The sequence below is a fragment of the Pleurodeles waltl genome, chromosome 9 (genome assembly GCF_031143425.1).
Source record: "Pleurodeles waltl isolate 20211129_DDA chromosome 9, aPleWal1.hap1.20221129, whole genome shotgun sequence".
Classification (NCBI taxonomy): Eukaryota; Metazoa; Chordata; class Amphibia; order Caudata; family Salamandridae; genus Pleurodeles; species Pleurodeles waltl.
The window spans coordinates 106182009-106208281 of NC_090448.1; positions in this window are offsets into that span (position 1 = coordinate 106182009).

The window sequence follows — 26273 nt, forward strand, 5'->3', positions numbered from 1 at the left end:
TCTGAGAATTCATGGGAACCAGCATCATATGTACATGCCCCACAGCTGATTAGACGTTTTTATTTAAAAAATCCAGGAAAACCCCGTCCTGTAGGAGGGCCTTTGAGGGGGGCAACTGTTAGGGTTTGTGCACAGCAAAGAGCATGTCCCCTCTCACTGCACTAGTGGGTTCTGTAATAGCTCCCTTTTAAACTTACTATTGAAAGCCTTTCTTGTTATCTCACCTTCCCCGCCCCTAGGCTTCTGTGTATGTTGTTTAATGTGCTGTTTTGTTTACACATTGGGCCTTGCTTTTACCAAGGCTTCTTTAAAACACTCCTCTCTAGGCCATGTGTTAATTTAACTCATTTGCATAATAACTGAAACTCTGCACACCTTTCAAGAACATGTGCAGCATGTGAGGACCACACCCAGCTCTTCAAACCACACCCAGCTCTGCACACCTTTCAAGAACATGTGCAGCATGTGAGGACCACACCCAGCCCTGTCTATAAAAGGCAGCCCTCGAGCCTCGCCCAGTGCTTGTGCTCGTCTACCTCCCGCTTACCTGAGGACAGATCCCTCGGCGCTGGCACTCCTGCTCTCTACAGATTTTCATTGGCTTCAATGGGCGCAGCTGCTGGCTCTTCCTTCTTCCGGTTTCCGGTTCCTCCTTGCCTCAGCCTCTCTCCTACAAGCAACCTGCAAAAGAGAAAGAAGACAAGGTTAGACTGATCAGTATCTCTTGCCAGCAACAAGTAAGTGCAAAACTTTTATTACCTGAAAGAACTTTGACAACAATTTCTGGATTCGTGTATAGACAATTTGAAACAAGATACCTTCCACGAACATTGTGATTCAAACTCTTTGTTACAACAATACTTTGCTGAACTTTGTGAAGCAAACATTTTTTTATGGAACTTTTAAGAATCGAACCGTGGAAACCATTAACAGCAAGGCAAACAGTAAATCAAGGACTTGCACAAATTACATGCTGTATTTTGACGTAAAAGTACAGTATTTGTTTTATAAAAGATTCTGGAAATATGGGAAAAGTGAGTCTGCTATTGGCAATTTAGGCTTTAGTTATATTAAGATGAATGTTTGATATTGATAATTCTGATAACGGTATTTGTTTAATGTTTTAGAAGCTTTAGAGTAATAGAAAGCACATCCCAGAGCAGTAACACATTCCAAACCTGGAAACTAGAGACCAGGATCCAAGAGGTACTTTTAGAAGAAAATTTCTAATAAATAAAGGGATAGTCAGGAACCCAGTTAGGAATAGGATGTACTTATCTGTTCTTCGTTTATGTTTCATTAGGCACCAGTTTCTACCGAAGTCAGAAAGGGCCGCAGATTTGTGCAGCACTTCAACAGTGGAAACGCAAGAACGCTGTTGTCTCTTTATTTTATTTTATCCACTTCCCCCCTTCCCTTGAGCTTCTGTTCTTAGTGCACTGTTTTAAAAACTAGTGTGCTGGAACAAGCAGTTTCAGGGTGGGGTTGGATTGTCTTCAACCTCCATCAGAACTGAACAAGGACTCAGGTGAGCTGGGCTTTGACACTCTGGGACTCGTTTTAGGCCGATGAATCTTTTGACCCTGATTGAAGTCTCCTTAGGACAAGATAACTACTCAACATGTCAGTCAATAGATCAATAATCTCATCAATAATCACATTAGCAAGTCAATCAGATTAAACAATGACATCAATAATATTGAAACACACCATGACCTTTCAGTCATGAATAACCACACCAGATTTAGTCCGATTTGTGATATCTATTACCTATTGATTACAATTCTATCAGTAAGTTTATTACTCTCAATACCAGGAAACTCATCAACAATGTCATAATATGGCAACTCGAATAAGATTTCATCAAAGCAAAGATCATAAACATTAGAACATAGCACAACGTCAACATGGATTAATCTTAGCAGAGTTTTATTGGCGCATTATTCAAAAAAGCATAGACTCAGTCATTTGTCTATTTGCGTCCGTTTAGTGAATTCTTTAACCTCGAATTAGCATTAGCATGTTGGGCTTCATGCAAAACAATTTAGCAACACAAATTTAGAAAACATCTATATATGGTCTCTATCAAAAGAGCAGTTGGTACCTAGAAGAAAAGGCAAACAGACAATTAATTTCATCATTATATAGTTACCCTCCGTAATGGGTCAGCATACAGAGTCAGTCTTCATCCTCAGGACATCAGTTGATTTGCCATCAGCCAGGAAACTCAGCAAAGTTCAGCAAGACGAGCAATAAGGACACTTCCCTCATAAGGAGAAGAAGTATAGAACGGGCTAAGCAAAGTAGGGTGAGGATGATTCGAAGAATCAAACAGCAAAGTCTTTAGGCAGAGTGACAGAGAGTCTAGATAACGGCAAGAATGGCTTCTTGTGTGTCATAATAGTGGCTGCTTTCTCCTTGTGACATACGGTTATATCAAAGCTTGTTGTACAGTCCCCTAATTTCAAATTGGGCATGTTTTGGTGCACCATTATCTCCATCCAATGGTTGACTTGTCGCCTCATTAAGATTGTCACCCCATAACAGTTCTCACATAGTTTATTGGCTCCAATGATTGGCGTCTCCCTCGGGTAGAATGTCAGGTGAAAAACTTTTAGTCTCTCAGGCTCAGTCAGTAGTTCCATTGTCTAAACCAGTTTAGGCGACCTTGTACCTGTTGCAAGTCTACACTGTTGCATTCAGCAAGAATGTCTCTTTGGGCAAGTCCAGTCTCATTAGAATGGATTTACTACGGTTCTACACATCTTATAACTTCTGGAAAAGTACGAGTACATGTCCTTCAGCAAGTCAGCACGATGCTCATTAGAAAAACGCATTAAATATGAAACCGGGCAGCTAGGCCCCAACTCTTGCTAACTAAGGCCTAGTGACTAATTAGCAAAACCTTAAAATATAATCCTTAATTGTTGGAAAATGGGTTATTGGTAGGGCAGGTAGGTACCTACACCTAGCAACAAGCCACAAACCTCCACAAAAGTACAGTTAGGTCTCAGTAAATTAATCCCAGCTCTACCCTTGGTAGCTTGGCATCGAGCGTCAAGGCTTAACTTAGGAGACAAAGTGTAAAGCATTCAAATATCACAAAACAGTAATTAAATAAAACACAGGAAACAGTTCAAAAATCCAAAACCAATTTATAAAAATAGCTTATATTTTTATCTTTAAAATGACACAAAAACGATTAAAATCGGTTCAGGGGAACCGGAGATATGAATTTTTAAAGTATTATTATTTTCTAGCGCTTAGAAACAAAAAGCGCCAATCGGGTCATCTGGTTGCACCAGGACCGGGGCAAAGTCAAACTTTCAGGCCGACCGCGATGGAGCCCTGCTCGGCTACAAGTCGCGGGAGGCCTCGGTTAAAAAGTTACCTTCTGACTTAGTCTTTATTTTGAAGTTTTTCTTCACCGGGACGAACCTGCCAGTTGAATCCGACCTCCTGGAGCCCTTGTCCGGATACGCGAAGTCGGTTTCCTCGGTGGTGATTTTTACCTTCGGACTTAGTCGTTTTTTCGAGATGAAAATCCTTCGACCGGGGTAAACCTGGATCTTGATCCGACGTCCATGGAGCCCTTCTCGGATACGATGGCAGGGAGGTCCCGGTCAACTTTTTACGTTCGGACTTAGTCTCTTTTTTGGATGTTTTTCTTTACCGGGACGAACCACGAAGTCAGGCCGGGTCGCGGTTGAGGCAAGCCGGCTAGAATTTCCGCGTCGGGTCGGTCACTTTATGGAGCTTTTTTCCAAAATTTCTCCAATCTTTTCCAAACTTCTGGGGCTTCACCCAGATGTTCTTTTAAGGTTCTTTTGGGGTCCACAGCTCACCCCAAGGGTCCAGAAGTTCTGTGATGGTCCTTGGGAAGTGCGGACTTCAACTCCCAGAATGCACCTGGCGCAAACTCCTTTTTGGCCACTGGACAGTGGTCAGCTGGTCACTTTTTCAGGAGTTGGTGCAGGGGACTCTGGTTAGCAATTTTTCACCTGTAGCAAACAGGGAGTCCCTCCTTGAACCAGTGGAAGCCAGGCAAAGTCCTTCTTGTGGTGAAGCCCAAGTGTGCAGCTGGTGCAGTCTTTCTGAGTGCAGGGTCCAGGTGCAGGCCAGGGGTCCAGCAGGGCAGTCCTTCTTCTCCTTGTAGTTCTTTCTTCTTGAAATTTGGTGGGGATCTGAGGCGTGGGTGCAGGTCTGCCAGTTTTATCCTTGCTCCTGGGTGAAAAGCAGGGGGGCCCTGGTCCTCCAATCAGGGACAGGGTCGTCCCTCTGTGATGACCACTTCCTGGGAAGTGTGGCAAAAATCCATCCCAGAAGGCAATAGTCTCTAGAAATCCAAAATGGATGAATCTGATTTTTGGAGGAGAGATCTGGCTGAGCCCACCCACTGGTGTGGCTAAAAATCATAAACACACCCCTCTCCTGCCCTCTCCTAATCTAATCAAGGGGGCACCTAGCTGTCTGGGGTTGCAGGATGTGGGGGTGTTGCTGGGTGCTCCAGATGTCCTTCTTTGCCTTTGAAGACCAGTTTGGCAGCCCTCCCCCTTCCTGCTTCACCATCTGCTGAGGGGAGATTCTCTCCCCCAAGCACATTCCTTTGTGTGAAGTCAGGCCACTTCACACCTCATTAAAGTAGCCTGGCAGAAGCTGCTGCAGGCTGGCCAATCAGAGCACAGCAGCAAAAACAATGCAGAGCTGAAATTGGCAACTTTTTAGGTAAAGTCTAAACTTTTTACCTGCACTAGTTATATTAAATCCAACAACTGGAAGTTGTGGGATTTATTATAACAATCAATTTGATACCAAATTCTTGGTGTGTAACATTTAAGGAGACTTTAAAATTTAAAATAAAGTCTGCCCATTCTAGCCTATGAAGGCCATTTACTTCAATGAGGGAAAAACAAATTTGGCTGTTTTTACCTCACCAGGGCTTATAAATCTATTTTTATAAAGTCCCTGCTTATAGTTACATGGCACCCAGCCCTAGGGGCACATAGGGCACACCTTAGGGGTGACTTATATGTACAAATAAGGTAGTTTAAGACTTTGGAAGTACCTTTAATTCCAAAGTCGAATTTGCATATAACTTTAATTTAAAAGCAGCCAGCAAGGCAGGCTTGCTTTTAAAATGACACTGGGCACCTCAGCAATGCACCTAGGTGTGCACCACCTATGCTGTGGTCCCTAAACCTACATGCCCTACCATATACTAGGGACTTATAGGTAGGTTTACTTAGCCAATTATAATTAGCCTAATTTGCATATCCATTTTACACAGAGCACAGGCCCTGGGACTGGTTAGCAGTACCCAGGGCACCATCAGAGTCAGGAAAACACCAGCATAAAGTGGAAAATGGGGGCAAAAAGTTATGGGGCCTCTGCAATCAGCCCCAGTTTCTCACACAACCCCCCCCCAGCCCACACGCCCAGGAGACTCAGCCCAACCCTGGGAGAGTCTTCCTGGCTTGTTAGGCGAGGAAGACAGTGAAGAAAACTGGCTGTCCCTTTGCAGGGCCTACTCTGCCTTACATCCCCCTGTCAGGGTCACTCCCTCTGGGTAGTGAAGCCATCCCAACAGTAAAAGGACCCAACTCAAACTGAAACTTCCCTCTAGGGGGGTCTTCCTCCTCTCTCTCTGCCAACTTGGGTAGTGAGGTGCCCACCTCCCCTACTCCAAACTTTGCTAGGGCAACACCTAGCTTACCCAAAGAGGTCACCCAACACTTGAGCAACCCCACCATGACCAATAGGGTCAGGGGGCCTACTTTGCTATTGGCTCTGGGGTCTGCCTCCCAGGCCAAGTACAGTGCTGCCAGGAAGGCTAGCACCCAGCAGAGGCTACTGACAGCTGTCAGTACCCAGAACCACACCCTAAGCTCTCCACTGACAGGTGGCTGAGCTGCTTTAGGGGCATCTTTGGGGTCCTGGCACCCCTCTTGCTGTCTAGAGTGGGGGGCTACCACCTCCTGTGGCAGACACCCTCCTTCCACTCTCCCTTCTGTCAGTGCAGGGGCAACACCTTGCATCTGGACAGCTGCCTGACTACTCAGGACTTCCTTGGGGTCAGGTGAGGCCTCACCAGTGCCAACTCTGGGCTCCCCCCCTACTGGGGCAGAAGGCCTTTGGCTCCCTGGAACTCTCTTTAAGAGTGGCCTACCCTTCCTTTTCTTCTTTCCTTTTCTTGGGGACCCCTGTCTCCTAACTGTAGGGACTGACTCCCCAGGACTTTGGGTTGGGGGGGCGCCCTGGGCGACCACCCCATCTGTGACCAGACTCACCTCTGGGAGGTCATTGCCCAGGATACAATCTAGGGGGAGGTCAGCACTGACTACCACTCTAATCCAGTCAAGGATACCCTCCCTCTCTAGGGGCACTATGGCTACAGGTTTGGAGGTGACCTCCCCTGTGACTATCCTGACTTTCTTTGTCTTTCCTGGGACATACATGTCTGGGGTCACTAACCGGTCACTCACTACAGTGTGACTGGCACAGGTGTCTCTCAGGCCAGTGGTAGGGATCCCATTCACTTGAATGTGGTGGAAGTGCCTACTCCCACCCTCAGGTATCACCAGCTTACCATCTGGTCCTGTCTCCCAGCACAATGCTAGGAGGACTTCATCATCTGAGGAATCCTCCTCTATGGCTACACTGGACAGCCCAGTGCTAACCACCTTCTTTGGACAGGCTGCATCTCCTCTGAAGTGACCTGTCTGCTGACAGTCAAAGCAAGCCCTACTGTCCAAGAGCTTTTTTAACCCTGGGTCTCCCTGTCTCTGCATGTCAGAGTGGGAGTGGGATTTACTCTCCTCCTTCTTAGGGTTCTGGGGTACAGAGGGAGTCTCTGTGGTGGGCTTACCACCTCCCTCCTTAGGTTTTTGGGGACCTGACCCACCCTTCTTGGAGTCTCCCCCCTGGGACTTGACAACCACCCTGGTTCTCAACCACTCATCAGCTGCCTCCCCTAGCTCTCTAGGGTTGGTCTGCTTAGAGTCCACTAGATGCTGGCGTAACCTTTCTTGGATACAATTGGTCAAGATGTGCTCTCTCGTGATCAGATTGTATAACCCCTCATAAGTATTTACTTTGTTGCCAATAATCCAGCCCTCTAGTGCCTTTAGTGAGGTGTCCACAAAGTCAACCCAAGACTGGGTACTGACCTTCTGGGTGTCCCTGAACTTCATTCTATATTGCTCTGGGGTCAGACCAAACTTCTTGACTAAGCACCTCTTCATACTAGGGTATGAATCTGCTTCCTCCCCCCTTAAGGTCAGAAGCCTATCCCTCCCTGAGTTGGGGACCAACTCCCACAAAAGGGAACCCCAGTATTGAGGCCTAACCCTTCTCATTTGGAGTGCCCTCTCAAAGGCCCCTAGCCACTTATCTATGTCATCCCCCTCTACATAAGCAGGAACTACCCCCTTGGGTAATCTGGGGCAAACTCCCCCACCCATGGACACCTCAGCTTCTTTATCGCTGCTTCCATCTCTTTTTTCTTTGTATGCCCACTTTTTCTTTTCTAGGGCCAGCTTCTCTGCTTCCAAAGCTATGTAGGCTAGCTGGGCTTCCAGCTCTCTTTCCCTGATGGATGGGTTCTCTCCTCCTGAAAGGACCCTCTTCCTACCACTAGCTTTGGGTCTGTCCCTAGTGACTGTATCCATTGAGGACCGTTCCTCCTCTCCCTCACTTGGGGTCTGATGCCTTCCCTCCCCTGAGTGGTTAGAGTTAGCATCTTCCTCTTTTTCTTCCTCCTCTGGAGCTTCCTCTGTCTCTACCTCTTGGGCCTCAGCCCATGCTGTCAGGGATTTAATCAGGATTTGCTTCCTGAGATCAGGGGATGCAGGCAACCCCCTCTCAATACACAACCCCCTAAGCTGGACTACTGTCAGTGTGGGTAGGCTAGCCAGATCAAGCTCCATGGTTCCCTAGTTTTGTGTCAACAAAAACTTTTTGCAAAAATTGGTAACAAGAATTTAGAAAAATTAAAAAAATTCAATAATTGAAATTAATCCAAATTAATTAAAAAAAAAAATTAAAATTAAAAATTAAAAACAATTTTTGCACTAGGACAATTTAAAGGATTTTTAATTTGTTTTATCTAAAACTGTAACGTGATATTGAACACAAGTACAGGATCCCGTCGCTGCTTCCAATTATGTTGGAAAATGGGTTATTGGTAGGGCAGGTAGGTACCTACACCTAGCAACAAGCCACAAACCTCCACAAAAGTACAGTTAGGTCTCAGTAAATTAATCCCAGCTCTACCCTTGGTAGCTTGGCATCGAGCGTCAAGGCTTAACTTAGGAGACAAAGTGTAAAGCATTCAAATATCACAAAACAGTAATTAAATAAAACACAGGAAACAGTTTAAAAATCCAAAACCAATTTATAATAATAGCTTATATTTTTATCTTTAAAATGACACAAAAACGATTAAAATCGGTTCAGGGGAACCGGAGATATGAATTTTTAAAGTATTATTATTTTCTAGCGCTTAGAAACAAAAAGCGCCAATCGGGTCATCTGGTTGCACCAGGACCGGGGCAAAGTCAAACTTTCAGGCCGACCGCGATGGAGCCCTGCTCGGCTACAAGTCGCGGGAGGCCTCGGTTAAAAAGTTACCTTCTGACTTAGTCTTTATTTTGAAGTTTTTCTTCACCGGGACGAACCTGCCAGTTGAATCCGACCTCCTGGAGCCCTTGTCCGGATACGCGAAGTCGGTTTCCTCGGTGGTGATTTTTACCTTCGGACTTAGTCGTTTTTTCGAGATGAAAATCCTTCGACCGGGGTAAACCTGGATCTTGATCCGACGTCCATGGAGCCCTTCTCGGATACGATGGCTGGGAGGTCCCGGTCAACTTTTTACGTTCGGACTTAGTCTCTTTTTTGGATGTTTTTCTTTACCGGGACGAACCACGAAGTCAGGCCGGGTCGCGGTTGAGGCAAGCCGGCTAGAATTTCCGCGTCGGGTCGGTCACTTTATGGAGCTTTTTTCCAAAATTTCTCCAATCTTTTCCAAACTTCTGGGGCTTCACCCAGATGTTCTTTGAAGGTTCTTTTGGGGTCCACAGCTCACCCCAAGGGTCCAGAAGTTCTGTGATGGTCCTTGGGAAGTGCGGACTTCAACTCCCAGAATGCACCTGGCGCAAACTCCTTTTTGGCCACTGGACAGTGGTCAGCTGGTCACTTTTTCAGGAGTTGGTGCAGGGGACTCTGGTTAGCAATTTTTCACCTGTAGCAAACAGGGAGTCCCTCCTTGAACCAGTGGAAGCCAGGCAAAGTCCTTCTTGTGGTGAAGCCCAAGTGTGCAGCTGGTGCAGTCTTTCTGAGTGCAGGGTCCAGGTGCAGGCCAGGGGTCCAGCAGGGCAGTCCTTCTTCTCCTTGTAGTTCTTTCTTCTTGAAATTTGGTGGGGATCTGAGGCGTGGGTGCAGGTCTGCCAGTTTTATCCTTGCTCCTGGGTGAAAAGCAGGGGGGCCCTGGTCCTCCAATCAGGGACAGGGTCGTCCCTCTGTGATGACCACTTCCTGGGAAGTGTGGCAAAAATCCATCCCAGAAGGCAATAGTCTCTAGAAATCCAAAATGGATGAATCTGATTTTTGGAGGAGAGATCTGGCTGAGCCCACCCACTGGTGTGGCTAAAAATCATAAACACACCCCTCTCCTGCCCTCTCCTAATCTAATCAAGGGGGCACCTAGCTGTCTGGGGTTGCAGGATGTGGGGGTGTTGCTGGGTGCTCCAGATGTCCTTCTTTGCCTTTGAAGACAAGTTTGGCAGCCCTCCCCCTTCCTGCTTCACCATCTGCTGAGGGGAGATTCTCTCCCCCAAGCACATTCCTTTGTGTGAAGTCAGGCCACTTCACACCTCATTAAAGTAGCCTGGCAGAAGCTGCTGCAGGCTGGCCAATCAGAGCACAGCAGCAAAAACAATGCAGAGCTGAAATTGGCAACTTTTTAGGTAAAGTCTAAACTTTTTACCTGCACTAGTTATATTAAATCCAACAACTGGAAGTTGTGGGATTTATTATAACAATCAATTTGATACCAAATTCTTGGTATGTAACATTTAAGGAGACTTTAAAATTTAAAATAAAGTCTGCCCATTCTAGCCTATGAAGGCCATTTACTTCAATGAGGGAAAAACGAATTTGGCTGTTTTTACCTCACCAGGGCTTATAAATCTATTTTTATAAAGTCCCTGCTTATAGTTACATGGCACCCAGCCCTAGGGGCACATAGGGCACACCTTAGGGGTGACTTATATGTAAAAATAAGGTAGTTTAAGACTTTGGAAGTACCTTTAATTCCAAAGTCGAATTTGCATATAACTTTAATTTAAAAGCAGCCAGCAAGGCAGGCTTGCTTTTAAAATGACACTGGGCACCTCAGCAATGCACCTAGGTGTGCACCACCTATGCTGTGGTCCCTAAACCTACATGCCCTACCATATACTAGGGACTTATAGGTAGGTTTACTTAGCCAATTATAATTAGCCTAATTTGCATATCCATTTTACACAGAGCACAGGCCCTGGGACTGGTTAGCAGTACCCAGGGCACCATCAGAGTCAGGAAAACACCAGCATAAAGTGGAAAATGGGGGCAAAAAGTTATGGGGCCTCTGCAATCAGCCCCAGTTTCTCACATTAATACTAATACAAAATCACACATTAGTACATTAATATTTCATTATTAGTCAATTTCATTAATCATCGTATACATTGGTGGCCACTCCGTGTGTGCACATTTTGAACACACGTTTAGTAAAGCACATTAATAAATTTTCCATGCAGCATCATTACGCATTAATTCGCAAGCATTTCATGTTAATTTTGATTATAAAAGCTACACCCCAACACCTCTGAAGGCGACCCTGACATAAACACAATGTGAGAGGGCCCTTACACACCTCACTTTATCTGCACTACTGCGCAATCAGGGGTCATGATATTGCGATGTAAACACCACAAGCGTAACCAGGATTACTCATTGTGAACTACTATTCCACGGCGTAAGTTGCTATTTGTGTTCGCAGTTTTCATTTTCCTTTAAACATCAAATATTAAGTTATGCTGCTACTCGGACCCCATATCTGTGTAATCATTAAGACGGATGATGATTATATGATGATTTGCAAGTAACACACATACAACACTATCAGCAAGTAAGCTGAATTTTTACCGTCAATTACATTGTATATGCCCACTGAATATCAGCATTTACGTCAGACAATAAGGCCCGTATTTATACTTTTTGACGCTAAACTGCGCTAACGCAGTTTAGCGTCAAAAAATTGTGCGCCGGCTAACGTCATTCTGAAGCGCCATGCGGGCGCCGTATTTATTGAATGGCGTTAGCCGGCGCAAGCAGACCGGCGCTGCCTGGTGTGCGTGGAAAAAAAACACGTACACCAGGCAGCGCCGGCGTTGGGAAAAGTGGCGCTAGGGCGTCTTAAAAATGGTGCAAGTCAGATTGACGCAAAAAAAACGTCTTAACCCGATTTGCGCCATTTTAAAGGACGCCCAGACGCCATTTACATGACTCCTGTCTTAGTAAAGACAGGAGTCATGCCCCCTTGCCCAATGGCCATGCCCAGGGGACTTATGTCCCCTGGGCATGGTCATTGGGCATAGTGGCATGTAGGGGGGCACAAATAAGGCCCCCCTATGCCACCCAAAAAAAAAAATTTAAAAAAAATTTATACTTACCTGAACTTACCTGAATGTCCCTGGAATGGGTCCCTCCATCCTTGGGTGTCCTCCTGGGGTGGGCAAGGGTGGCAGGGGGGGTCCCTGGGGGCAGGGGAGGGCACCTGTGGGCTCTTCTTGAGCCCACAGGCCCCTTAACGCCTACCCTGACCCAGGCGTTAAAAAGTGGCGCAAATGCGTTTTTTTTTTACCCGACCACTCCCGGGCGTGATTTTTGCCCGGGAGTATAAATACGACGCATTTGCGTCGCCGTAATTTTTTTAGACGGGAACGCCTTCCTTGCATCTCATTAACGCAAGGAAGGCGTTCACGCAAAAAAATGACGCTATTTGCCCATACTTTGGCGCTAGACGCGTCTAACGCCAAAGTATAAATATGGCGTTAGTTTTGCGCCGAATTTGCGTCAAAAAAAACGACGCACATTCGGCGCAAGCGGAGTATAAATATGCCCCTAAATGTTTAAAGTAAGTGTAATCTGAATTGATGTACTTTTGTGATAATAGTTCTTTCCAGTTATGTCTTGAACTACCATACTTGTTCATGCCAGTTATATATGGAAGCAGCTGGATAGATCCGTTATGTAGGGTACAGGTTAGTAAATCTTATAAAAAACATTGAGAGAGACATAGAGAGAGTGAGGAAGAAAATCTTCCCCGCGGGCGCAGATCCAGAAGGACACAACACCCAATTCAACCTTAAGTGAAGAAGGCTCCATCAAGACTCGGCAAGGTTTTGCAAAGCATTTTGCGCGCACTGACTGGTTCCAGGATTTTTTACTCACACGGATAGAATATCCTTGCCCTTTTCCCCAAAATATCTAGGCCCATATTTATACTTTTTGACGCAAAACTGCGCTAACGCAGTTTTGCGTCAAAAAAATTAGCGCCGGCTAACGCCATTCTGAAGCGCCATGCGGGCGCCGTATTTATTCAATGACGTTAGCCGGTGTTAGCCGCCGTCGCCGCCTGGTGTGCGTTAAAAAAAACGCCGTACACCAGGCAGCGCCGGCGTAGGGGGATATGGGGCTTGGGCGTCAAGAAATGGGGCAAGTCAGGTTGAGGCAATTTTTTCGCCTCAACCCGATTTGCGCCATTTTTTTTTTCACTCCCAACCCCCATAGAAATGACTCCTGTCTTAGCAAAGACAGGAGTCATGCCCCCTTGCCCAACGGCCATGCCCAGGGGACTTCTGTCCCCTGGGCATGGTCATTGGGCATAGTGGCATGTAGGGGGGCACAAATCAGGCCCCCCTATGCCACAATTTTTTTTTTTTTTAAACTTACCTGAACTTACCTTAATGTCCCTGGGATGGGTCCCTCCAGCCTTGGGTGTCCTCCTGGGGTGGGCAAGGGTGACAGGGGGGGTACCTAGGGGCATGGGAGGGCACCTCTGGGCTCCTTCAGAGCCCACAGGTCCCTTAACGCCTGCCTTTTGCAGGCGCTAAAAAACGGCGCAAAAGCGGGCGTACGTAATTTTTTTTGACCCGCCCACTCCCGGGCGTGAATTTTGCCCGGGAGTATAAATCCGACGCACATGCCTCGGAGTCGATTTTTTTGGCGGGAACGCCTACCTTGCATATAATTAACGCAAAGTAGGTGTCCACGCAAAAAAATTACGCTAACTCCATGGACTTTGGCGCTAGACGCGTCTAACGCCAAAGTATAAATATGGAGTTAGTTTTGCATCGGAATTGCGTCAAAAAAAACGACGCAATTCCGGCGCAAACGGAGTATAAATATGCCCCCTAACAAGCTATTCCAAACAAGCACACACTCTAGTTGTTTCAGATAAGCACACCACATCTGAAACTCAAAAAAGAGGCTTAATATTTATTTTTCTGCAAGAACTGACATAGCACCTAGAGAGAGCACAGAGAGGTTGTTCCGGGCTACTTTTTTGTAATGTTACAAGTTTTCCCTGTTGTTGCCAATGATCTTGAAATGCTCATCTGCTTTAAAATCTTATCTTCTGTGATTTAACCAAGCAATATGGGGTACATTGAACCCCACAGTTTTTAAATAAAAATTTTAATATAAATATATCAAAATGCATGTTCCATTTCTAATGATCCTTCAATAAGCAAATCATAAATGAACAATCATTTGGATTACCACAGCTCTGTGTTAGTAACCCAGAAATCCCAGACCCACAATTGGAGGCATGCTCAGTTGGTTGTTTGAGATTATAGTAATCTGGAAGTCATTATTCATTGTCGCTGCACTGAACTCAGTGTTCCTGTGTCCATGGATTGGGAATCCAAACCCCAAAGAACTAGACAATAGACCTAGTTTAAACCACAGGACCTCTGACAGTATAGGTAATGGGTATCTTAGAATCTCTTTTAATAAGGCTGCTACCCCTTAGCAAAAGGGGGCCATCAAAGGGCAGTCCCACCAAATTTGGATAGCATCTTCCCTACCTCTGCAACCCTTCCAGCAGTTGGGATGAACATTCGGAAACATTCTGTGCAAGCGGGAAGTAAAATAATGCCAACTAAGCAAGACCCATATTTAAGAAAAAGTGGTGCATCAGAACTGATGAGCACTTTTTCTGCACCCCACTACTTAGTACATTAGCGGCAAAATGTTTGACGCTTTGCTACACTTGCGTCAAGAAAGGAGGCCCATAGGTTTCTAGCAGACTGTCATTTCAACAGGTGTTAAAAATGGTGCCAAAAATGGCACATTGAAAGCTATTAAATTTCACTGTGCCATTTTTGTGGGCCTCTGAGCGCCCAAATTCCCCCCTTAAATACATTATGCCTGGCACAGGAATAATACGGCACAAGAGTTTACAAGGTGGCCCAATGCATGCATTGCACCACTTTGTTAGTATGGAATGGGGAAAAAGCCACTTTAGCACTGCCTTAGCATCAAAGGAATGATGCTATGGCGGTGCTAGGGGCTCTTAAATATGTCCCCAGATTTTGAAATGGATATTTCTTCCACTGATTTAGCCATATCTGAATATCCAGGGCCCATTCCCACTCCTTATCATAGCTAGAAATTTTAGGAGCAAGATTTGGTAAAAGTTGGAAAAAGTCCCCTTGAAGCCAACTAGGAAACAGAACTTTGAATGTAATTTTATCCCGTGTTACACCCTGTCAAAGGCCCGGGTTAAGAAGTCAATGTCTGAATTGAGCACAATGGAGGAACGTTTTAGACATGGAGTCCTCAAACATGTCAGCAAGCATTCTGCACCCCCATTCACAGCAGGCTTGGAAGGCGGTGCCCTCCAAAACAGTGGTGAGGTATTTTTGATATTGAATAAGAGTAAGTCACCAAATCTCAGGCTACCACATAAGTATCCTCCATCCTGAAGGTCATAGCTACCGATGTGCTAAGACTAATGTAAGCCCCACAATCTTCTGTGAGCAGTGGCATGTTCCACGCTCCTCCTTTTATTTTTTGTGTTCAAGTCACAGTCCATCCTACCACATTCCTAAACTGTGAGACCACATTAGGGGGGGAGAATATTAGGCACGGACAACCAGCCAGCACCTCTATCCTGCGTCAAAAGCCTTAGAGAGACCCTGGGAACCCACTCCCTCCAGACAAACGGCAATACGTTTTGTATTTGCCTATGGTATCTTTAATCAAGCCAGATCAGGAGAGCCTGGAACTTAGGGCCAGATGTAGCAAACCATTTGCGACTCGCAAACGGCGAAAATCGCCGTTTGCGAGTCGCAAACGTGGGTTTGCTATGCAGAAATGCATATTGCGAGTCGTTACCGACTCGCAATATGCATTTCCGACTCGCAAATAGGAAGGGGTGTTCCCTTCCTATTTGCGAGTCGCAGTAGGATGCAATACCATTTGCGACCGCGTACACGGTCGCAAATGGCATCGCAGTTACCATCCACTTCAAGTGGATGGTAACCCACTCGCAAATTGGAAGGGGTCCCCATGGGACCCCTTGCAGTTTGTGACTGGACCCAAAAATATTTTTTCAGGGCAGGGAGTGGTCCAAGGGACCACTCCCTGCCCTGAAAAAATACCGAAACTAAAGGTTTCGGTTTTTTTTTTAAGTGCAGCTCGTTTTCCTGTAAGGAAAACGGGCTACACTTTAAAAAAAAAAAACTGCTTTTTTGGCAAGCAGTCACGAACATGGAGGTCTGCTGACGACAGCAGGCCTCCATGTTTGCGAGTGCCTCTACTCGCTATGGGGCCGCAATTTGCGACCCACCTCATGAATATTTATGAGGTGGGTCATTGCGACCCCATAGCGAGTCGCAGTCGGTGTCTGAGACACCGTACTGCATTGCAAATTGCGACTTGCAATTTGCGAGTCGGATGGACTCGCAAATTGCAAGTCGCAATTTGCAAACTTGCTACATCTGGCCCATAGTTATGAAGAGTGGGAGCACATTCATTTTAATTATTTTTATCCTGCCTATTCAAGAGATAATCATGTGCCAACTCCAACTCTAAAGCCCACGTTTACAAAAAATGATGCACTATTGCACTAGCACGGTTGTGCGTTATAAGTTTTAACACAAGCTAACGTCATTCCTTAGCATCATCCGTGTGCCATATTTAAAAAATGATGCACAATGGCACTAAGGAATGGTTAGCGTAAAAACAAATAACCCTAACCATTGCGACATGCCTTAAGGAAAAATGACGCTAATTCTGCAAAAGTGGCGCTAGACCATTTTGCAGCACGTATTTCTCACGCAAAACGGGTTAGCAACTTTTTTTACTGCATTAGCGTCACAAAATAATGCACAAGCAAGAATAATACAAATTGAAACACAAGATGGAGATTGCATGTTAGGAGAGAAACCAATAACCCAAGTACCAGCCAGGAGGGTCCTGCAAAGCCCTTGGACAAGGAGAAGAGGAAGTGCAAGAGTACGCTGTTGAATGATACTCTCCCGCCTTCTGCACTGCCTTCGTGGCTGCTGTGGTGGTGTTTGGGGTTGCTGCAGTGGTGGTGGAGGGAGCTGTTGTCATTGCTGATGTCTGTGACATGTGCCAAGCTGGAGCAGTAACACTTCCATGTTGCCCTAGAGGCAGCATATGCTCCTTCAGTGTGTTTTCCCTGAGTGGTGGTCCGTGGGCCTCTTTTTAATGCCTGGTCTTATCAGGCATTAAAATTTGACACTAATCGACCTTAGCGTCATTTTTTGGGTTCGCTTCCTTAGTGTGCATTGTTTTTGCATGGAAGGTAAATATGACACTGGAGGGGTAGTGTCATTTTTGGGAAGGGAAAGCCTATCTTGCATATCATTGTCACAATACGATGCAAGATGGGTTGGCGCTCCCAAAAAATGACGCTAACTCAGATAATTCTGATGTTAGATAGGTCTAGCATCAAAATATGAATATAGAGTTAAGTTAGCTCCACTTTTGCTTCAGAAAAAAAAAATGACACAAAGGCTGCGCTAACTTTTCATAAATATGGGCCTAAGTCTCTACAAATTGTTGACAGTAAAGGAGGAATGTTAGCTTCAAATAACTAACCCAGTGCACTAGTAATCTGCACACTCAAGTAGCTCAGGGATTTCGTAGTCCAACAGAAATAGAAGCCCCTGTGAAAGAAAACGACTTATTCTGCCTGCAAAGTTAAATTAAGGAGTTATTTTTTATCAAAACTGATTTTATATCCAGAAACTGACTCAAAACCCCCCAGGAGTGACAACATTGCAGGAAGAGGTGTTTGTGGAGATCCCCGCGTGAGCAGGACATCATCCCCATAAAGGGATGTTTGCATTCCTGGGCTCCAATTTTAATTCCCACCATTTCCTCGGATTCCCAAATCTGGTATGAGAGTGTCTTTATAAAGAGGATGAATAAAAGTGGGAATAGGTGACACCCCTTTTTAGTGCCTCTGTATAAGTGAATGGGAAATACCATACATAATTGATCCAGATATTGTAAGAAGACCTCTGACTCCATTACCAATGCTCAGTCTTAGCTTATGCACCATCTGATGATCCTGTGCCAGCTCTTCCAAAACTTCAAGAATCTCGGCAGCCATTTTGACTACCCTCATATATTTGATTAGCATTACAAAGATTGGTGTGCAATGTGGTGGAATCTTTGGAGGGGCAACCACCCCTGATTGTGGTGGACTCTGCTCAGCCTTAAATATGCTTTCACCAATGCAATGTCTCCTTGGTGGGCACCCTTTGCTCCATTGAAGTCTCCAGGATGAAGCCCAGTGCTGGAGGATAACCATAGAGAACAGTGGGAATTCTCAATACATTTTTAATTGTTTTACTTTTTCTCTGACAGTTGTTCATTGTGACTTCTTCCTCTATTACCTCAATCTAGACTTTCTTGACTCTTCTGATGACCTCAATGTTGATTTTACACTGCAGTTGAAGAATGGGAATATGGCCTTTTGGTTTGTTTATGTAGTTTGTTGTTTGTACTCAAACCCCTTCCCCTGCGATCATCATGAATATCAATGTATTCTGTAATTGGTGATGATTATATGTTCATGGGGTATTGTTGTGTCAAGTCTGGCTTTGTAATCATGCAGAGATGAGAACTGTGTTCAAAAGACCTTGACACGATCTGACAATTTTGTTTCCCTTTAGACCATTGCAACTATGCCTCACAACTCAAAACTGAGTAGGAATACTTGTATCAGTCACTCATCCTTGAAACATCTCATGATTCTTATTGTCTTTTGGATATGGTTATTTGCTTGATTTCTACTCATTCTCCAGATTATTCCTGTCTCTCTTCTCATATTGTTGATCAAATGGCTTGATACTTCATCAAAAAAACATTAACATCCCTGATACTTTCCTTTCTCCTCCATAAGATACATTTCCATACCACCTAAGTTTCCTTTGTCTCTTCTTCAAATCACCTCTGTAATCATCCAGTTGCTGGGAATTCTGTGTGGTCTGTGAAATGGATGTTCAGTCTTCATTACAAGACCTACTGCATTTTCTACTGGCCCATTTCCTACCCTTCTGGCTATATTTACAACTGCATATCCATTTCTTATGCTTTATCAGATCTTTCCTTTGAATTCATCTTGTACTTCTGGGTTCTTGCTTTCTTCCCTCAAAACTACCAATCTTCTACCATTTTGAAAAGCAAAGCATTTAATCCTATTGATCTTCCTAATTTCCAACCTATTTCTCTGCTTTCTTTGCTTTCGAAGATAATGGAACACATTGCCTTTTCCCAACACTTTTATTTTCCAAAGGCTAATAATGTTCCATTAAATCTGGTTTCCGTTCTGGTCATTCTATTGCATTTGCCTGCACTACTTTCTGTTTCTAACACTCACTCACTTGAAACAATAAACAATCTGCTATTCTCATTCTCCTGAATCTCTCTACTCGTCTTGTTGGTTAAGAATTCTATTTGTGTTCGTTCTCTAAACTTGGGATTTCTGCCATTGCTCGTAATAGGATCTTTCTTATCTTTTTGATATTTCCTTTTTGGTTTCATGAAACAGGGTTCTATCTTCTCCCTGTCCTGTTGCCTATGGTGTTTCTCAGGGCTCGGTCCTTTTGTTAACTATTGTTTTCTTTGTAGGATAGTACCTTAGCTTATGTTATTTCTTCCTTTTGCTTTATTTCACACTCGCAGATGACTCCATCATATGTTGCCAGGAATCTGGGTCAGAGAGTCCTAGGAAAGTCAGGGGAGGTGCTGTGGCCTAGAGATTCAGCCCTCAGAAGTACACTAGCAACACCTAAAATCACTGTAAAGTCAGTGTTTTGTCTTGTAAAACTAAAAAGTACTTTATTACACAAACTACAAAATACCATGCACAAGTTTGCAGATATGTACCGAGTAGCGGGTGCAAATGCACATGGCCTCTAAAAGCCCTAAATCCAACAAAGGTTGCACACTAAAGACAGCACCTATAGAACAGGTAACCCCATAAATGCACCCTTCACCCCAAGAGCCATATGCACATTTAACAGTTTGTGGTCTATCTAACCCTGAAACCACTATACCCTCTATTTGCTTACCACAATATCAATCAATCAATCAATCAATAATTTGTTAAGCATGCTACTCACCCGGTAGGGTCTCAAGGCGCTGGGGGTGGGTGCTACTGCTCGAAGGCACTTTCTCAAGGCTAGGAGGTCCTGGGTCTTGTGTAGGTTGGTGGGGAGGGAGTTCCAGGTTTTGTTGGCAAGTTGGGAGAAGGATCTGCCACCAGAGGTGGTGCGTTGGATGTGGGGGACTGTTGCGAGGGCGAGGTCGGCGGACCTGAGCTGGCGGATTGGAATGTGGAAGTTAAGTCGTTCGTTGAGGTAGGCTGGTCCGGTGTTGTGGAGGGCTTTGTGAGCATGGATCAGGATCTTGAAGATGATCCTTTTTTTGATGGGCAGCCAGTGTAGGGATCTGAGGTGGGCTGAGATGTGTTCCTGGCGAGGGAGGTTGAGGATGAGACGTGCGTCAGCATTCTGGATGCACTGGAGTTTTCTTTGAAGCTTGGCTGTGGTCCCCGTGTAGAGGGCGTTACCGTAGTCCAGTCTGCTGCTGACAAGGGCGTAGGTGACCATTCTTCTAGTTTCTATCAGAATCCATTTGAAGGTCTTGTGTAGCATACAGAGGGTGTTGAAGCAAGAGTATGATATGGTGTTGACTCGCTGAGACATGGAAAGAGACGAGTCTAGTATAAAGCCGAGATTGCATGCGTGGGTGGTGGGTGTCAGGGTGGTCCTAGGGTGGCAGGCCACCATGAGTCGTTCCATGCTGTCTTGTTGGGTCCAAAGATGATGATCTCAGTTTTTCCTAAGTTCAGTTTGAGGTGGCTTGCTGTCATCCAATTAGCTATGGCGACGAGTCAGACGTGGAGGTTGTTCTTGGTGGTAGAGGGGTTCCTCGTGAGGGAGAGGATGAGCTGGGTGTCTTCGGAGTAGGAAATTATGTTGAGGCCGTGGGGAGGGGTAATGCTGGCTAGCAGAGCCATGTAGATATTGAAGAGGGTGGGGCTGAGTGAGGATCCTAGGGGGACTCCACATATGGTCTTGGTGGCTTTAGACCGGAATGGAGGGAGGCGAACACTTTGGGTTCTTTTGGAGAGTAAGGAGGTGAGCCAGTCCAAGGCTTTGTGGTGAATTCAGGCGTTGAAGAAGTGTGTGCGAAGGGTTTTGTGGCATATGCTGTCGAAGGCTGCGGATAAAGTCGAGAAGGATGACAATATAGCGAGTGCAGGCAATAACAAATGATATCTACTGACTTTATCAGGCTGTCACTACCAAAGTTAAATGCAGAATGATCATATCAAACTACGATATAAAACAAGATGGCATTAGGGGGGGCGATATGGGGTGCAAGAAATCAGGGGCTTATTTTGAGTACAACATTCACTGTTTAATAGTCCACTAGGGGCAAAGATTTCTTCTACATTTACGTATGTTGCATGTTATTTCTGAAAAACTTAGAAATAAAGACCCTACAACAACAAGCCATAATAAGTCCACTCTTTGGAAGGATTAAAAACCAAAGATAGGTCTCTCCAGGTCTCCGGGAAACTAGAAGACTTAGAATGACAAGACAGTTTTGTGGTAGGAGCTCCTGTGGGGTTCTGCCCATTCCTGATGGCCCCCAGAGCTAACTTTTTATGTTGGTTGTGCACCTGCCATTTTCGGGGTACCACAGGACCAATTATGCAAATTTTCTCAATTGCTCTGGAGACTTCTTGGTGTCCATAGGCATTCCAGGTTTGCATGTTTTTTGTTTAAATCAAATATGATCTCGAGTACAGCGCTTATTTGTTTTCAGATCCCAGTGCACCTGTCCCTTCTGCGGGCACATGGGATCATTGCAACCTCAGAGCCATGCAGGAACCCAAGCATGTGCAACACAGTGAGCTTCCTGATGGCCTAGACTGTTTCCTGTGCCAGAGTGGAAGCCAGAATTCTTTATTGCCCATCTGTGTCTGTGTGTTCCTCCTGTGCACCACACTGCATGCTCCCCACAAACAATGCAAGCAAGAGGTGGCACACCACAATAGTTCCATGGTTCTGGCCCTCCTTGGAAATTCTCATTCTGAAGTGTGATTGTGCACAAGAGTTTCACAGGGGTTCAATATTAAAAACAAGGGGGGATTGCCAACTGAACCACCTGTGCAGTGGTGCTCTTGTTTCCCCTGGGCTCTAGCCCTTCATGAGGAATATCCCAAAAGTGGGCAAGGGAACACCATAAGTGACCCAAATCCAGTCAGTCCCTGTTAGACCTGAAAGTCTTTGGTGTGATCTTTCCCCAAACATTTTACCTTCATCCTACCTGTTTTTTTTAATGTGTTTTTGTTGGAATTAGGTCTCTGTGCCCTTTAGCACTGCTAACTAGTGCTAAATTGCTTGTGCCCCAATTGTCACATTTAATTTGCTCAAAAGCCTCAAGTAAAGTAGTACTACATGTACCCAGTGCCTGAAAATTAAATGCTACTGGTCGGCCTGCAGCACCTACTGGGACAACCATTTAAACAGCCCTTTAAATCATGTCTCAGACCTGCCATAGCATCCTATGTTCAGTTTTAAACTGCCAATTCAACCTGCCAAATTAATGTTTTTGCCTGGCCTAATCCTCCTTTTTCATATGTATACGTCACCCCTGTGTTAGGCCCTAAACAGCTCATAGGGCAAGGTGCATTGTATGTGAAAAGGAGGATATGTGCTTTTAAGGTTTACATGTCATGGTAGTGAAAAACTCCCAATTTGTTTTTGTTTTTTTACCCAATTGAGGTCTACCACTCCCATGCATTAAAATTGGGTTACCGTTTTACATTTATTAAGTGCTAACATTTGAAAGGGAACAGGTAGAAATGTCATGTTTGGTCTCAAAAGACTTGTAATTGAAAATCACCCTAATGGTAAAGTCAGATTTTAAATCACAATTCTGAAAAAAATCACTTTTAGAAAGTTGACAATTTCTTGTCCTAACCATTTAGGGCCATATTTATGACAATTGGTGGTGTAACTAATGCAGCGCCACTTTTCTTGCACCCCTTAGCGCCCCTGTAATGCCACCATGGTAGCGCCGTATTTACACGCACCATGGCGGTAGTTAGGGTGACTAGAGTCATAATTTTTTATGCTAGTCTGGCGCTTTGCAGGATTAGCGTGAAAAAATATGATGCTAATCCTGCAAAGCATCCAGAGGCCAATTGTATTCAATGGGAGCCTCTGTTTAACGCCTGCACTTAGCATGCGTTAAAAAATGCAGATAAAAATCACGCAAAGGAATCTCATAGATTACTTTGAGCCATTTGTACTGCCCCCTAGTGCCAGAACACCCCCCAGCATATAATATGCCTTGCACAGTCATAATTTGATGCAAGGGGTAAAAGTTTTAAACAATCATGCAAACGTGGCACAAAGAGGCTCAAGGGGCACTTCAATATGCCCCTTAGTGCCTACAGCCTGTGCCTGGGTAACATGACTGTGAATGCTTGGCTGTTAGTCTTTGTGTATTGCTCCCAGACAGTGAGACAAAGTGGTACTAGTTTTTGGCAGATTGGGACATATTGCCAGGAAGGGTAGGGTGGAGTGGGTCCTTGCCCCACTCATATTTCAAAGGGCTACCTCCAGTACACTCACATAGAAAATGGATACCAGCTTTTTGTCATCCTAGACCACTCGGACCTTGGGCATTAAAAGGAAGGAAAATTCCAGAGCCAGATGAGGGGATTGCCTAGGAGTTTCCCACATTTCAAAGGATGCCATCAGGTATAAATAATAGAACCTCTGACAACTCTACAGTACACTTTGATGACTCCCAGAACAACTGCCTTGTACTTCAGAGGGTGACCCTGCTGCTTGATGCCTGCTTAATACCTCAGAAGACTGCCCGGCTTTTACCAGAGGACTACCCTGTTGCTTGAACCTTGCCCTGTAACCTTAGAGAACTTGTCTGCTGCTTGAGGTCTGTCTTGATTCCAGGACTACCAGGGAGACGCGAAGGGCTACTTAGCTGTCCTACTGTGTGAGCTACAAGGACATATCAAGCTCCAGAGACCTTGAGCCCTGTACCTGGACCCCAAGTGGTGCCCAAACCAGTCCTGGCACTTTCAAAGTAGTGCTAAAGGTACTTCTCTTGCCAAAACCTGAAACTTGGGACTTAGGTAATTTTCCACAAAAAAATGGTCTGTGAACTGACAGATCAGAACCTACCTGCTCAGTGATCCACTTGGAATGCATCGTTGGCTGGCTTGACTTCGTGGTAGCACCTACTATGTTCTTCTCTACATCAGAAAATACTGTTCATCTGCTCCTCTCAGAGCGGTATACAGCCTTGTGCACTTCTCATTGGCTACAAATTGCAGCTTGTTCCACAAGAGATTTTCAACTTCCAAAAAAAGTGACATAGTCCAAATGTGAAAAACCTTTACCGCAGCTTCATCCAACAACTCGCCGACGACTATGCCTCCTCCTCGGACACCGTCAGCTGCCTTGCCCTGATGCACCTTAGGTTATCAGGAACATTTCTTCATAATATCTTCTAAATTTAAAGCTAAGCCAAAACTGAGCTATGTGTAACCAAAATGTGCTCCACTGCAGTCAACATTAACTTTTGACTTTACCCTGGTATCACATGACCAGATATTTCAGTTGTCACTTCGATATTTTAGGCACTATTCTTCACTCAAAAATTGTAAAATTCATAACACTAGTTCTACTGATTGGAACAAACTAATTTTGGTGCTATATTTTGTATTTGATTATACTCTATTTTTAAAATTTTATGGGGGATTTTTCTTGTGTTGTGTTTTCACTTTATTACTGGTTGTCTGCTGCAAAAATACTTAACACAGTACCTCTAAATGAAGCCTGACTGCTTTTGTGCCAAGCTACCAAAGGTCTAAGCACAGGTTTATGTAGTGACTTTTGAGGTTCACCATGACAAGGATTGTGGCTGCTGCTTGAGAAGGGTTTTTGCCCCTCTCAACCAAAGCCCATCTTCTTACAGCTCCACAGGAGGGGCTTGCATAACTACAAGCTCCTTGTGCCACTTGGCAGAGACTTCAAAATGGAATCAGTTTTTCCTTAGACCTTCTGAATCTTATTCATAGCACTCTTAGAGAGTGCAAAGTAACACAGCAAATTGAATATGTTGAGGTAAGGGGCGCTCCTTCCAACTTTCATATTATAGTTTAGGATTTTGGTCCATTATTGGATGTGTGCAACACGCAAATGTCCCTCAAATATTACTAAACTCTTTCTCTAACAAAAAGCCAAATCTACTGGTTTTCCAACTGCTTTTTGTAACTAGTATCTCAATACCATAATAATGAGCAAACTATTTCAATAAACTGTCTTAAAAATTATTATTGTGCCAAGAATAATGTAACATTATAATATTTATTTGCAAAAAGAAACAAAAAAGAAAAGCAATATAAAAAAATCAGTGTTCAGAGTCCAGTGTTAGAAGCACTGGATAAAGATGTGACAGAGCAAAAAGATTGCACAAAACACCCTTTACCACATGATTGACGCAGCTATACTTTACTGATGTTCTTTCAGTGAAGGATCTCAGTTGAAAGCAAGCTGTGCTGTATGTCCGTAGCAGTCTAGTCACATGAGCAAATAAAACCTATGCATGCCAGGGGAAATAGCCATTAGTCAGGACAGCAGATGCTTTATAAAACATTTCAAGCAACCCTTCTGACATGCTTTAACATGAGTGAGTGTATTAGAGACTTGGAAAGCACACAATCAGTCCTAAGGCATCTTGAAGCTTTCACTAGAAGAAAGAACATACACAACATTTATTTTATTTCTCAAGTCATCCATATCAGCAAATATGCTAGAATATATCACTGGGATGAAAATAAATTCAAACCATTCCTCCCACTAACTATCACCTGGTCACCCAACAAAAGGTTAACTCTCATATTGACTGTGACAAGGAAACTCCCACTGGAGTCCCTACATATCCCTCTCAACCTTTAAGGCTGTCTCTGACTGTACAGCCCTTTTAATCAGCCCCACTAGCAAATGTGATCACATCACACCAATATTAAAAGACTAAGGCCCTAATTACAACCCTTGTGGTTGGTGCAAAGTGGCGGTAATACCCCCAACAGGCTGGCGGTAATTACTGCCAACTTATGACCATGGCGGAAAGATCTCAGATAGACATCCACTTTACCACACCAACCACCAAGGCGGAAACAATAGGTACCACGGAGGTAGCCACCTACAGCCGGGCAGAAGTCAATGTTGTACCCACCGTATTAAGATATGCCTATCCACCACCTTTTCTGGGGTGGTACCAACGACATCAAAAGCCTGTCGGAAACAGACCTCAGAAGTGAAAAGACTCACCATTGGAGACACAGGGAACAACCACGCCACCTTGCACCCGACCTGCATGTCTTCCCCATGCTCTTCTACGTGCTGCTCCACCATGAACACCAACAACGGCGAAGTTAACGACGGTGAGTAAGCCACCTAGTACACAAGGGAGGGAGGGAGGAAAAAGAGAGTCACACACACACACGCACAACACACACACACAAACACACTCAACACCATACACACAACCAGATGCACAAGAAAACAATTTATGCCCCCTAAATCGGCTGAATAATACAGGGAAAAAATGAATTTACTAAAGTGAGAGTAATAAAA